At 41.2% G+C, this 12,353-nt stretch overlaps 1 long non-coding RNA gene across 1 annotated transcript; it reads left to right on the top strand.

Moving 5' to 3' along the window:
* Window positions 1-245: 245 nt before the first annotated feature.
* Window positions 246-6,596, top strand: LOC144571910 (uncharacterized). Its single transcript, XR_013517609.1, has 3 exons — window positions 246-388; window positions 488-577; window positions 6,380-6,596. It is a non-coding gene; the product is annotated as an uncharacterized LOC144571910 (long non-coding RNA).
* The last annotated feature ends 5,757 nt before the right edge of the window (window positions 6,597-12,353 follow it).

Here is a 12,353-nt window from a genome sequence, read left to right as displayed (position 1 = left end):
AGCCCTGGACAAGATCTGTCATGTTGCAAAGGTTACATTTTTTTTTCTATTTCAGGTTAGATAGGGGCTCACCAAGCTAACCCCTCACCAAAAAAATAAATAAACAAAACAAGGAACTTTTCATTGTTACTTGTTTGGTTTTCCCGTGATTTCTGCCAATAAAAATCTAATTTAACGTACTAATTGTATGCACATGTTGTTATACCATCCTTGTATATATAAATGAATCATAATATTTTCATAGGTCAGCTCTGTCCTTAGTAAGGTCGAACATATAATTGAAGAACAATCCCTTGATGTGCTCTATCCTTATACTGGGGACTTGCAAGAGAAGATAGTAACAGTGAAGAAGCATGAGATAGCTTCTCTGAAGAACTTGCTTGAGAAGGTTTGTATATTTAGAATTTAGAATATTTGCCTATCTTGCAATCTGCTTGGGTCCAACTTTTTTTTTTGTACAAGTGATTGCGACTTCTATTTGTTTAAGGTGAAGAGAAGTAATAATGAAATGAGAAGTCGCTTAGAGGAATTGAAGAAAAATAAAGATCTGCCAAGCGCGCTAGATACAGTTCAAAAGGTACTTGACTCTCTCTCTCTCTTTTTGAAAAAGTTGGCAGTGGCTGCCAATCTGTATTGATAATAAATAAGATATTACATAACAACGTTCAAAAATTAAAAGCTACAACTACATCTACTACATCCTTCTTGCTGCCTTGTATAAGGCCCGTAGACTATTTAGAAACTAAAATAAAAGAAAGAGATGCCCAAAACAAAAACCAAATAGGTAAAAAAAAGCAAAAGCGGCCACAGGCCCAAACAGAAATAAAACAAATCCCCAGTAAACATTTCAAAACTCCTCACCAGGCCTTCCTTCTAATTTCGGAACATGCACTTGCAGTGTTGTATTATTAAGAACCCGGTATACTGGTACACCAGATGTATTTCTCCCACAGTTTGTATTCCTGATCGATTCTATCTGCCAAGTGTTTCGGCGGCAGTTTTTGACCTCCAAACAATACCTGATTCCTCTGTTTCCACAGCTCCCATACCGTGCACAGTACTTTCCCCATGTGCTTTTTAACATTAACCCCCTTGGTTTTTGCCGTGTTTACAAAATTTGTCCAGATTGCACTTGTCGACATTTGATTGTTTGTGAGTATACTATCCCCCCTTATGCCCGTGTCAAACCATACTGTCGTTGCGTATGGGCATAGGAATAGGAGGTGGGCTGCCGATTCAACCGGGCAATTATTGCACATCAAACATCTTGTATCCACTTGCATTCCCCTTGATTTGAGGTTTTCCTTTGTCAATAGTCTGTTTTTCAATAGTAAATAGCCAAAAATTATTACTGTTTGAGGCGCCCTAATATTCCATATGTGTGAGTGTTCCCATGAGATCTTCCCTCCTCCCACCAGAGCCATGTAAGTTGATTTTGTAGTGTAATTGCCATCCGCAGTGAACTTCCAATAGAAGCTATCCTCTTCATTCTCCAAGAACACTATCCCATCCATGCATTCTGCGCTAACATTTAATTCACCTAGTCTATTCCTTGCATCTCTTAGGGATAATTTGGGCAGCATAGGTATTTCCTTGTCACCATGAAAACCCCTTAACGGTCGACCTCCCCGTGCATCGAACCAAAAGGATACTGTTTTTCCATTTCCAATTATGCAAAGACATCCCCAATGAAAGATGAATTTCATTTTTTGCAAACTAGCCCAGAAAAAGGATCCCGAACACAACCAGAAATTTCTAATTTGCCCCGCCCCCGTTCTCTTTCTTATTTTGCTTACTATAAGGTACCAAAGTGATTCCCGCTGGGTGTACAATCTCCACCACCATCTCAGAAGTAAGGCCGTGTTTTGAAGCTCCAGATTCAGCACTCCCATGCCGCCAAACTATTTGGGCAAACACACAGTGGGCCAATTGATCAAAGAAATTCCTCTTTTTTCTTGGTTATTCTTCCCCCACAGAAAATCACGTCGTATTCTGTCCATTCTTTCAATTGCCCATTTGGGAATTTTGAAGGAAGACATGAAGTAGGAAGGCAAAGCTGAGAGAACCGAATTGATAAGTTGTAGCCTTCCTCCGCGTGAGATCATTTTGCTCTTCCAGCCTTGGAGCTTTATTTCCATTTTCTCAATCAGCAGGATGAATAGGCCCCGTGCCGGTCTCTTGACCGTGAGCGACATACCAAGGTACGTTAGAGGTAAAGTGGTTCTCTCACAACCTAAAATTGCTCCAACCTTTCCCGCTTCTTCTTCTGACATGTTGATTGTTACGAATGAGCTTTTTCGGTAATTGACCGCTAAACCTAACATCTTTGCAAACAATCTAAGCACCAGTTTGAAGGTTATTATGGAAACCTCGTCAGCACTGACTATGAAGGCCGTATCATCTGCGTATTGTAATGCCATGATGGATTCTTTGATCTTCGGTGCTATATGTTTTGTGAGCAGCTTGTTGGTTTGGCTCACCATCTGCTGCAGGATGTCGGCCGCTATTAGGAATAACATGGGGGACAGTGGGTCCCCCTGTCTGAGGTCCTGTTTGTGGCCGAAGGCCTCCCCTTGAGTACCATTGATAATAACTCTAGAGGTAGATGACTCCAGAATTTTTTTAATCCATCCTATCCACTTTTTTGGGAAGCCCCTTGCCCTCATTACTTCCATTAGAAAGCCCCATTGGACTGAATCAAACGCTTTAGAAAAATCAATTTTGATGAAGACCGCTTGTCTTTTGGAAGAGAAGATGTACAGCAGTGCTTCTCTCGTGGCTATGAAGCTTTCTGCAATGTGGCGACCCCTAACAAAGGCAGTTTGGTATGGGGATATCAGCTTTGGAAGTTCTGATGTCAATCGATTGGCCAGAATTTTTTATATGAGTTTAGGGAATAGATTGACCACGCTTATGGGGCGATAATCTCCAACCTCTAAGGAGACGGGTTTTTTTAGGATCATAATGATGTATGCGCAGTTTACATCTTGCATGTTTAAGGTATCCTGGTAGAACATAGTAATTGCCTGTATAATATCCCCTTTGACTTCATTCCAAAAGACCTTAATGAATTCATTCGGGATCCCATCGGGTCCCGATGCCTTGTTGTTCACTAAATGTTTTACTACACTTGCAATTTCTGACTCTTGAAAAACTGCCTCCATGTGGGAAGATCGTGTTGATCCATGTACAGCTTCTTTGGATCGAAGTGTATTGTTTCCTTGGAGTTGCCCAACCCGTTTTTCCTAGCTTCATAGAAGGACTTTGCTATGGATTCTTGATCAGTCACTAGGTTCCATTGATGCATTATTGATAGAATTGTGTTTTTTCTTGTTCTTGCTGATGCGAAGGCGTGAAAAAATCTAGTGTTTCGGTCACCATTTTTTAGCCAGTTGCATCTCGCCCTTTGTTTCCATCGAGTCTCAATCAAGATTGCGGTCACCATTTTTTAGCCAGTTGCATCTCGCCCTTTGTTTCCATCGAGTCTCAATCAAGATTGCCAACTCATATGCCTGCTCTCTCATATGAATTATGTATTGAAATTCATGTTGATGTAACACTCTTTCTTCTTCCAAACAATCCAGAGATAGAATTTGTTTTTTGCAAAAATCTAATTGTAACTGGGCTTCACTGAAATTGCCTTTATGCCATTCGCTCATTTGTTGTTTTAGTTGGTTGGTCCTGTTTATGAACATGTCTAGCCCTTGACCTTGGTCAACACCCCAATTTTGTGTCACCTTACATCTGAGGATATCATATTTGAACCAGCAAAGTTCAATTTTTGGTTTTGGTTTGGTAGATTGCTTTTGTTTGCAAGTGAGAAGAAGCGGTACGTGATCTGACACCGTCATTGGTAGAGCCTTTAGCAATATAATCGGGAAAATTATGGATAGGTCAGGGGTTAGGAATACTCGGTCCAGTTTGGAGTGGATGGGTGCTGGCTGCTTGCTTGTCCAAGTAAATTTTTTATTTCTCAAAGGTACATCAATTAGCTGAAGGTCGGATATGAGTTCATTGAAACCCCTCATGGCTCCTGATCTATCAACTAGCCATCTCACAACATTAAAGTCCCCGGTAAGCAACCATGGGCAAACAACTAGTGTAGAGATGTACCAAATTTCATCGAAGAAGGGAATTTTAATAAGTTCAGATTCTTCTGAAGGGCCATATACCGTGGTTACGACCACCGATTTGCCTGTGTTGATCTGGAGTAATTTAGCAGAGCATGTGTGTTCGGTTGTCCATGAATTTTGCAACATGTAGGTTCTTTTCCAAGAAATAAAGCATCCACCTGATGACTCTCGGGCACTTAGGAAAACACAGTTTGTTTCAAAAAAAGTTGGCAAGACACAAGAAACATACATCAACTCATCTTCATTCCATTTAGTTTCTTGAATACATATTACATCACATCTCAAATTCTTAATAAGATTCCTCACTACATCTGCCTTTTTCTCATTGCACAACCCTCTAGTGTTCCAGCACAGTAAGTTGATTTTTTTCATTGTACACATAAAAAAAAATTTAGCAACTCAACAGAAATAGACCCTATCTAAGCGGATTGACTTGACAGTCAATCCACTTTGCCCGTTTCAAGGTCCATGTCATCGTCCGAGTCCGAGCTAAACTGGGAGTAGTAGAGTCCTTCTACGTCTGGCCCCTCTACGAGAGGGGAGTCGTCCCAGGTTTGCCTTTCAGTTGCCATTGGTGTCGTCTGTGATTGTACTTCAGAAGGTTGTTCTTGTGTGTTTTCAACTTGTCGGGCCTGTTGAAGTGTTGCCCTTTCTTCATTATCTTCTAAAATGACTTGTTCCACTTCTTTGGGATGGAGCCCACAAACATCTGCTAGTTTCTCGGAATAGGCTCGTTTGACTTTGATCTCACAAAGCCCATTTGGGCTGAAGTTGGCATGTGCATCTTTTCCTGATGGGCCCGCTTCTCCTTTGTTTTTGTCCTGGTTCTTCCTCTTATTTTTAGTGGGCTTGCCTGCATTCTCGTTGGTTCTGCCCAGGCCCTGTTTATCACTAGAGATCTGGGTAGGGATATGAGTAGCCTTACCTTTTGGGTCCACCATCTGACGTAGGTAAAAATCCTGAATTTCTTGTCCCATCTGTGCTTCTAGCTGTGTCTCCAGCACGATTTCTGGGGTAGGCTGTACGAGGTTTGTAACTCCTGTAGGGATCTGATGTGGCGCCTCTTTGTTGACTGGTGGTTTTCCCTTTGATAACATATCATCCCTATAAGTCGTTGGGATAGGATGTGGATTTCTCGTACTATCTGACTTTTCCTGCTCTTTCTTATCCCGAGGCATGGGGCATGCTGTTGTACTTCTGGTAGGTGAGGTAGTTGTGGAATATTGTTGCACCTCCAGTGGATTTGTGCGAGGTGGGTCAGCTGTGGTGTTAGGGTGAACCACCCCATTTCGTTCTAGCTTTTGATCAAACCCTCCTGTTGGATTAGGGTTTTCATCATCGTTTCCAGGTCTGTCAGGGTTTCCCTCCGGTGCGTCTCCTAGCTCCACCATTTCTTGCCTTTCATCCCTGTTCTCCGATGTGGGGGGTGTATATTCAAAGGCTTCCATTAGCTCACGAAGAAGAGAACCATCATCTTCGATTACTTTGGGGCCTGTCAGGACTTGGAGAAGAGCCGGGGTTAGAGCCTTCGGTGGCAGGCCTGAGCACATCTCTCTGAGGGCTCTTCTTGATATGATGAGAGGTTCTTCTGAAAAGGTTGTATGGCGATAATTGGTGAACATGTCCTCCTCTGATGGTGGTGGTTGGACTGTTATCGGTCTAGGATGTCTCGGGGGGTGTGGGGGAATGTCCACTGCCGTGTATACTGCTCCCTTGTCCCATACGATCGGTTTAACGGGGACCGTGAACTCCATACCTCCTGAGGACTGGGAAGCAGTGGAGGTTCCTCTGACGATCTGCGCATACGTTAGATTGCCGGAGTAAGGGTTGTAGGGACGGACCCGCTCTATCTCCTGGTCGGTTGGAGTGCGCCATCCATCGGGGAAACGTCTACGGTGGCGGACGAGCTGCCATTCTTGGGTGGCCATCGATTTTTTTTCTTCTCTTCTCTCTCTCTCTCTGCCTTCTCTTCTCCTTTCTCTCCTCCTCTGTGTCGTTCCTCTCTCTCTCTCTGTGTTTATGCCAACACTGGGCCTGGCCAGTGAGATATTGCTACAATTCCTTATGGAACACGGTCTTGGATTTATTTTCATTGAGTTCAGTGACACTAAAATATCCATAAAATATTAAAAAAAATTATCTGGTCCACTGGATGTGGTAAGATTCTGAATAAGTGCTTTATTATTTGATCTTTTTAAGTAAAACTCTCATACTCTCTCTCTCTCTCTCTCTCTCTACACATGCAGCTTAGGAGATGGAATGCTGAATTTAAGAATTGTATGGGAACCTCAAATCAGCACAAAAATCTGAATGATGACCTCATATGATTTCCTTTCTTTTGTGTCGGATGAAGGTAGTTGTATGTCAGATCGAGTTTAATTGAAGTTATATACAATCTGTGAATATGTTCCTCTGCTTTATTTTAATGGTGGCAATCACTTAATTATTATATATTTTTTAGTACGGGGGGCAGCCTAATATTATCGGTCAGCCATTTTTATTAATATCCCTAAAAAAAATTAAAATTTTAAATATGCCCCTCTCAAAAAAAAATTTATAGATGCCCTGACCGCCAGACTCTGGGGCGGCCTACAGGCCAAGTGAGGCGCCACACCCCTGGCGCCCCATATGCCCTGTGAGGCGCCCCACCCCCTGGCGCCCCATATGCGTAACCCCTGCCGCCAATTCACGATTTCAGAACTTCTCTCGAGGCGAGGAGCTCAGTGAATAGGTATTTTTTTAATTATAATAATTAGTCATTATTTTTTAATTGTAATAATTAGTCATCATTTTTTAATTATAATAATTAGTCATTATTTTTTAATTGTAATAATTAGTCATCATTTTTTAATTATAATAATTAGTCATTATTTTTTAATTGTAATAATTAGTCATCATTTTTTAATTATAATAATTAGTCATTACTGTTGCAAATTTTCTGTCACAATTTACTGTTGCACGTACTGTAACAATTTACTGTTGCACGTACTGTAACAATTTACTGTAGTTGTACTGTACACCTACTGTAGCACCTGCCACTGGTACCAACAGAACTAGTCGTGACGTGGTGGCAGATAAACTTGTTATTTTACTTATGCGAACTGATTTATTTGGTTTGAACCATGTGACGAACTTTAATTGCGCTAATTGATTGTACTGTTGAACTATGTTAAACTATTTTAGAACTGTACTTATTTCTAGCATATTCAAAAAGAATGTAGCCCATATTCAACATAAATACCAGAAATTTAAAATTCATAAAATCCAGATACATTACTAAATAATACAGTACCATAGTCGAGTTCACAGAATAGGGTAACATTCATAAAGCAACAACCAGTTCAAACATAGCAATTATACAAACCATCACAGTTCAAATATAAAATAGTACAACAGCATACAATTGGGGTCTAAGCCTTATGAGCTGAGGAGCTTGCTCCCTTCTTTTCCTCAGCCCGACGGACGCACGCAGGACGCTCCCACGTAGTGAGACGAGCGTCATTCAGCGGATCTGCATACGGATCCATGCAATTGGGGTGAACAACTTTGCCACATTTATAACAAAAGAACATATCCACTATATCTCCCTTCAGCTCACATAAGCAGTACTGTCCCCATCCAGGTGGAGGGACCCTGTCCACCCAGCATTCCATCAGCATTTTTCTAATTGATGGATCAAGAGTGCTAAGAAATTCTTCATTATTTTTGGGTGAAAACATTCTTTCCACATTCCTCACCGCGTAGGCTTCAGCCATCCAAAAATTATTAATAAGTACTATTTTTGCTTCGCGTTCGGTTTCAGTTCTTTCTCTATTTTTTCCAACTTTGGGTGCCATTATAACTAGGGTTTCAAATGACAGCAATTGATTAGGAAAGCTAATTATGTGCGTAATTAAAGACTAACTGTACAGTAATCAACGGCTAATTAGAAAATAATTAAAAAATATTTAATTTTTAGAAAAAATAATTAAAAAATATTTCAAATACCTGTAGCTGTAGTCGCCCAGAAAATCGCCCGAAATCGCCTTCAGTTCTCTCTCCCTTCTTGCTACCTTTGAAGTGAGAGGTAGACTGATGTTGGAGTGAGAAGAGAGAGAGAAAAAATGAATAAATAGGCATCTCTAGTGGACCGCCGGTGGCCCAGGCAGTCAGGACCCCAGCAAACCGCCCCTATCACAGGCGGTCTGCTGGGAGTGTGGGTCGCAAAGAAAAATTACGGTTTCAATATAGTTTCTTAGTTTCAATGTAATTATTAAACTTTGTTGTAATAAGTAAATGTAAAGTGCAAATAACATAATACCAACATGAATATAAAATAAAAAAACATAATGTGAACATAAGGCGCGCCAACATAATCAGAAACGTATAATACAGCAGTCCCATAGTCAAAATACTACAGTCAGAAATATATCACAATAAACAAAAACTCTACAATCATCATCTTCGTCTCCTTCCGGATAGAGACAACCTAGGAGCCGCTATGCCCTTGCCATGCCTGTGCGGCTGCACGCGCCTCTGCAGACTCACATCTCGTAATGCCTCCTCTCCCAGATCCTCCTCATCGTCTCATATATCCTCATCCTCGTCCCCCGTATACATGTGCTGCGCACCTGTCCTGGCTGCCCATGGATCAAATCCAGCAGCTGACTCTGCATTGGCGGGCTGTGTACGCAGCTCCCATGGATCTTGCTCCCAGCTTGCAGGATACGTGGAAGGAGGAGGTGCGCCAAATAATGCAGAGACAAAGCCATCTGCAGTCTGAGATAAACTCCCACCAGCCTCAAAGTCGTGCTCTATCTCCACTCCATATCGTGGTCTGTGGGAGCCATACGCCTCTGCATCTGTGTTGAATGATGCCAGCTCATCCACGGTAAAATTGGGATTGGCATTCCAACGAGGTGCTCCATCCTAGATTAAAATAATGTTAGTTTTGCCACATACAAAGAACTCTGCAACAAATAATGGTATAATTGGCGACTGACCGTGCCAAGCTCTATTGCAACTCCGTATTTATTTTTATAAGCATCCCATCCTTGGGTATTCAACACCCAGTCGTGGAACGCCCAACCTGAGTCATCAGCTGCATAATTGAAAGTTAACTGAGTTAGAACGAACAATTTAACGAAAATAAGAATATTGTGTGTGTCGTACTTTTAATATTAACTTGTAATTACCTGCAGGAGCTTGCGGCATATCGTGACCGTAGATGGCCTCTGGTTGGTAGTCCGGATTTCGCGGTGCAGACTTTATCTCCCGCCAATTGATGTTCTCCCCAGCATCGCGCAGCATGCCAACGAGGCAGCCTTCAAAACCGCCTGTCTCCACGATTGGTGCAGTGTGCTCGAGCATATGGCATCCTATATATCGCCAAGCATCCCTCGCCATGCACGCCAAGCTGTGTCCAACTCCTCTCATAGCGGTCAACAGCTGCACACAACATGATTATGCCAACAGTAAGTAATTAAATTTGTAATTTTAAATTAAAGTATGTTTCGGTTGTACTTACCGCGCGAGCATTGATCGGACCCCAGGGCATGTAATTGCTGGATGAATCCATCAATAGATGGCGAGCTCCATAAGTGCTACTCCTGCTGTCGAGCCCAGTTGTACTGCATGACGAAATGCTGGCTCCAGTCGACTTTAGACTTAGTGTGCGCCGTTCTGCAAGTGCAATTAATTAGAAAGGAGAGAAACAGTGGATATATTAAAGTGATAATGAAATTAAGTAGATGGTACTTACTTGTGGAACTTGTCGGTAGCATCCTTGCCCATCAACGGGTGCTCCGGGATGAAAGCATCCAAGCCAAACTGTCGGGATACCCGATTGGGTAGTGGTACTCCACTATCCAGAAACAGACGACCGGTCCCCGATAATACCATAGATGTTTCTGCTCTAATGTTAGCGGGCTCAACCATCTACGCTGATACCATGCACGATACAGAAACCAATCGATATTCCCATCTCGGAGCATCTGGAGCTGACCCCGGACATAAGAAATCCCCCTGCCCCTCTCTTCATGATCGTGATGACTGCCCTATATGGCGGCGTATGCTGGGCATCTGGCTGGGTCAGGGCCTCCCCAATCGGGATGCGGCAATGGTATGACTGGCCGATTTATGGGCAGATGTGACCACGACCAATGCCGAAGCAGAAGAAGTGGTTCAAAAAGCTGTTTATTCTTGACCTGAAAATTTAACTTAAAATAAAAACTGGGTGCTTCTTATCCAACCTTCAATAACAACGTATATTAATACAGACTTACCAAACAAGCATGACAGAGGCCTCTGTATAAGTGGGCGAGGACAGCTCCACCCCAGTTCCATCTCGATTCTTTCTCCAGGTCCCTCAGCAGGGAGAGATACATCATCGGAACCGCGTCACCGCTGGAATCCTCGAACATGACAGCACCGCACAAATCCAGCACATATGATCTAGTATACCTGCAATATAAAATAATCAATGTAAATAATTGAGACTGTTGAGCAACTACTAAGTTAATTTAAAGAGTGTAATAGTACCTCCTGACCGCCTCAATGTCATCAATATCAAGATGTATCTGATTCTGGAAGAAGTGAGACCGGAGTGCCTTTAGAGAAATACAGTACCCGGAATAACGAAACTCCTCCTCCTCCCCCTTCTTCTTCTTATATTTCTTCTGTAGAGTCTTCGGATCACACCCTAACAACTCCGGTATCATCCTCTGCAGCTCTGGATGATCTGAGATGCCACCTATGGGGTCGCCATCGATACGTAAACCCCATAAGGCGCTCACATCACCAAGGGTGACTGTCATCTCCCCGACCGGGAGATGAAATGTATGAGTCTCAGGTCGCCATCTCTCCGCTAGACCATGCATCAGAGACACATCGATCTTACTCTGCGGCATGGTGGCAAGCTGGTACAACCCGAGGTTCAAGATGTATCGCTGCATTTCTTTATGGGGAACGAACAGAATCTCAGACTTGCGGTGCCTCACCGTAAGCATGACATCATCCTATATGTATTATCAATTTGTCATACTCAAATCGTGCCATTTTTTAGTAACCCAACAGAATGTCATTTTTTTAAGTATAAAAATCACGTACCTCAAGAGATGCCAATGAGACGCGGTGCTTAACATGATGGGTCCATAGAAGAGGACTAAATGTGTCAGGATCATGCACACCATCTGGAAAATCGGCCTGAGACGATGGATCCGCTCCAGTCGGATCCTCAAAACCCCTGCCAGTCGTATCATCATACGACGACGGGCCCTCTCCAGTCGGATCCACCGAGGACGTGCCAGCTCCACTCGGATCCACAGCATCTGCACCCTCTGTAGGCTCAGCTCATACTCCCCACAGTCTAACTCTAGGCATACTACATTTGCCAAAAAATATTAATCAAAACATACAATTTATATAAATTTTTTTTAATAAGAATTGAATGTAAAAAAGTAAAGCCAAAATAATTGCATGTATATGATTTTCAATAAATCTAAAAAAAGTAAACCCATAATTGTAAGTAAATTGCATGTATATGCATTTTTTTTGTTTACAAAAATTAATTTTGTTGAAAATAAATAAACTTTACCAAAAAAAAAAGCATATACAATTCTGGGTTTACTTTTTGGGTGTATATGCAATTTGTTTACAAAATTAATTTTGCATGTACATGCATTTTTTTTGTAAACAAATAAACTTTACAGAAAACAAAATTAATTTTTAAACAAAAAAAAATGCATATACATGCAATTTACTTACAATTCTGGGTTTACTTTTTTTAGATTTATTGATTTCATATACATGCAATTTATTTACATGCAACTATTTTGGCTTTACTTTTTTTAGATTTATTGAAAATCACTGTTTTTGCATGGTCCACAATTTTGATATACATGCAATTCTTTGAAATTTTAAACCGCACAAAATATTTGCAGACCTAAATTTTAAAATTAAAAAAAATGAGATATACATGCAATTTACTTACAATAAAAAATATACTTCAAAATAATTAGTTTTACTTCAAATCTTTTGTATTGATATATACATGTTTTTCATGAACTAACACAAAAATAGTTTTCAAAAAATAAATATGCATATTTTTAAATCATAAACCGAAAAACTAAATTCTTAAACAGTTCAACCATTTGAACCATAAATTATAACCCTAAATTGAACCATAAACCCTAAATTTTTAGGTAATTCACAATTCACAATTCACAAACATAAACCCTAAAT

The sequence above is a fragment of the Carex rostrata genome, chromosome 19 (assembly GCF_964058835.1).
Source record: "Carex rostrata chromosome 19, lpCarRost1.2, whole genome shotgun sequence".
In the NCBI taxonomy this organism is placed as follows: domain Eukaryota; kingdom Viridiplantae; phylum Streptophyta; class Magnoliopsida; order Poales; family Cyperaceae; genus Carex; species Carex rostrata.
This window is presented reverse-complemented; position numbering and strand designations above follow the sequence as displayed.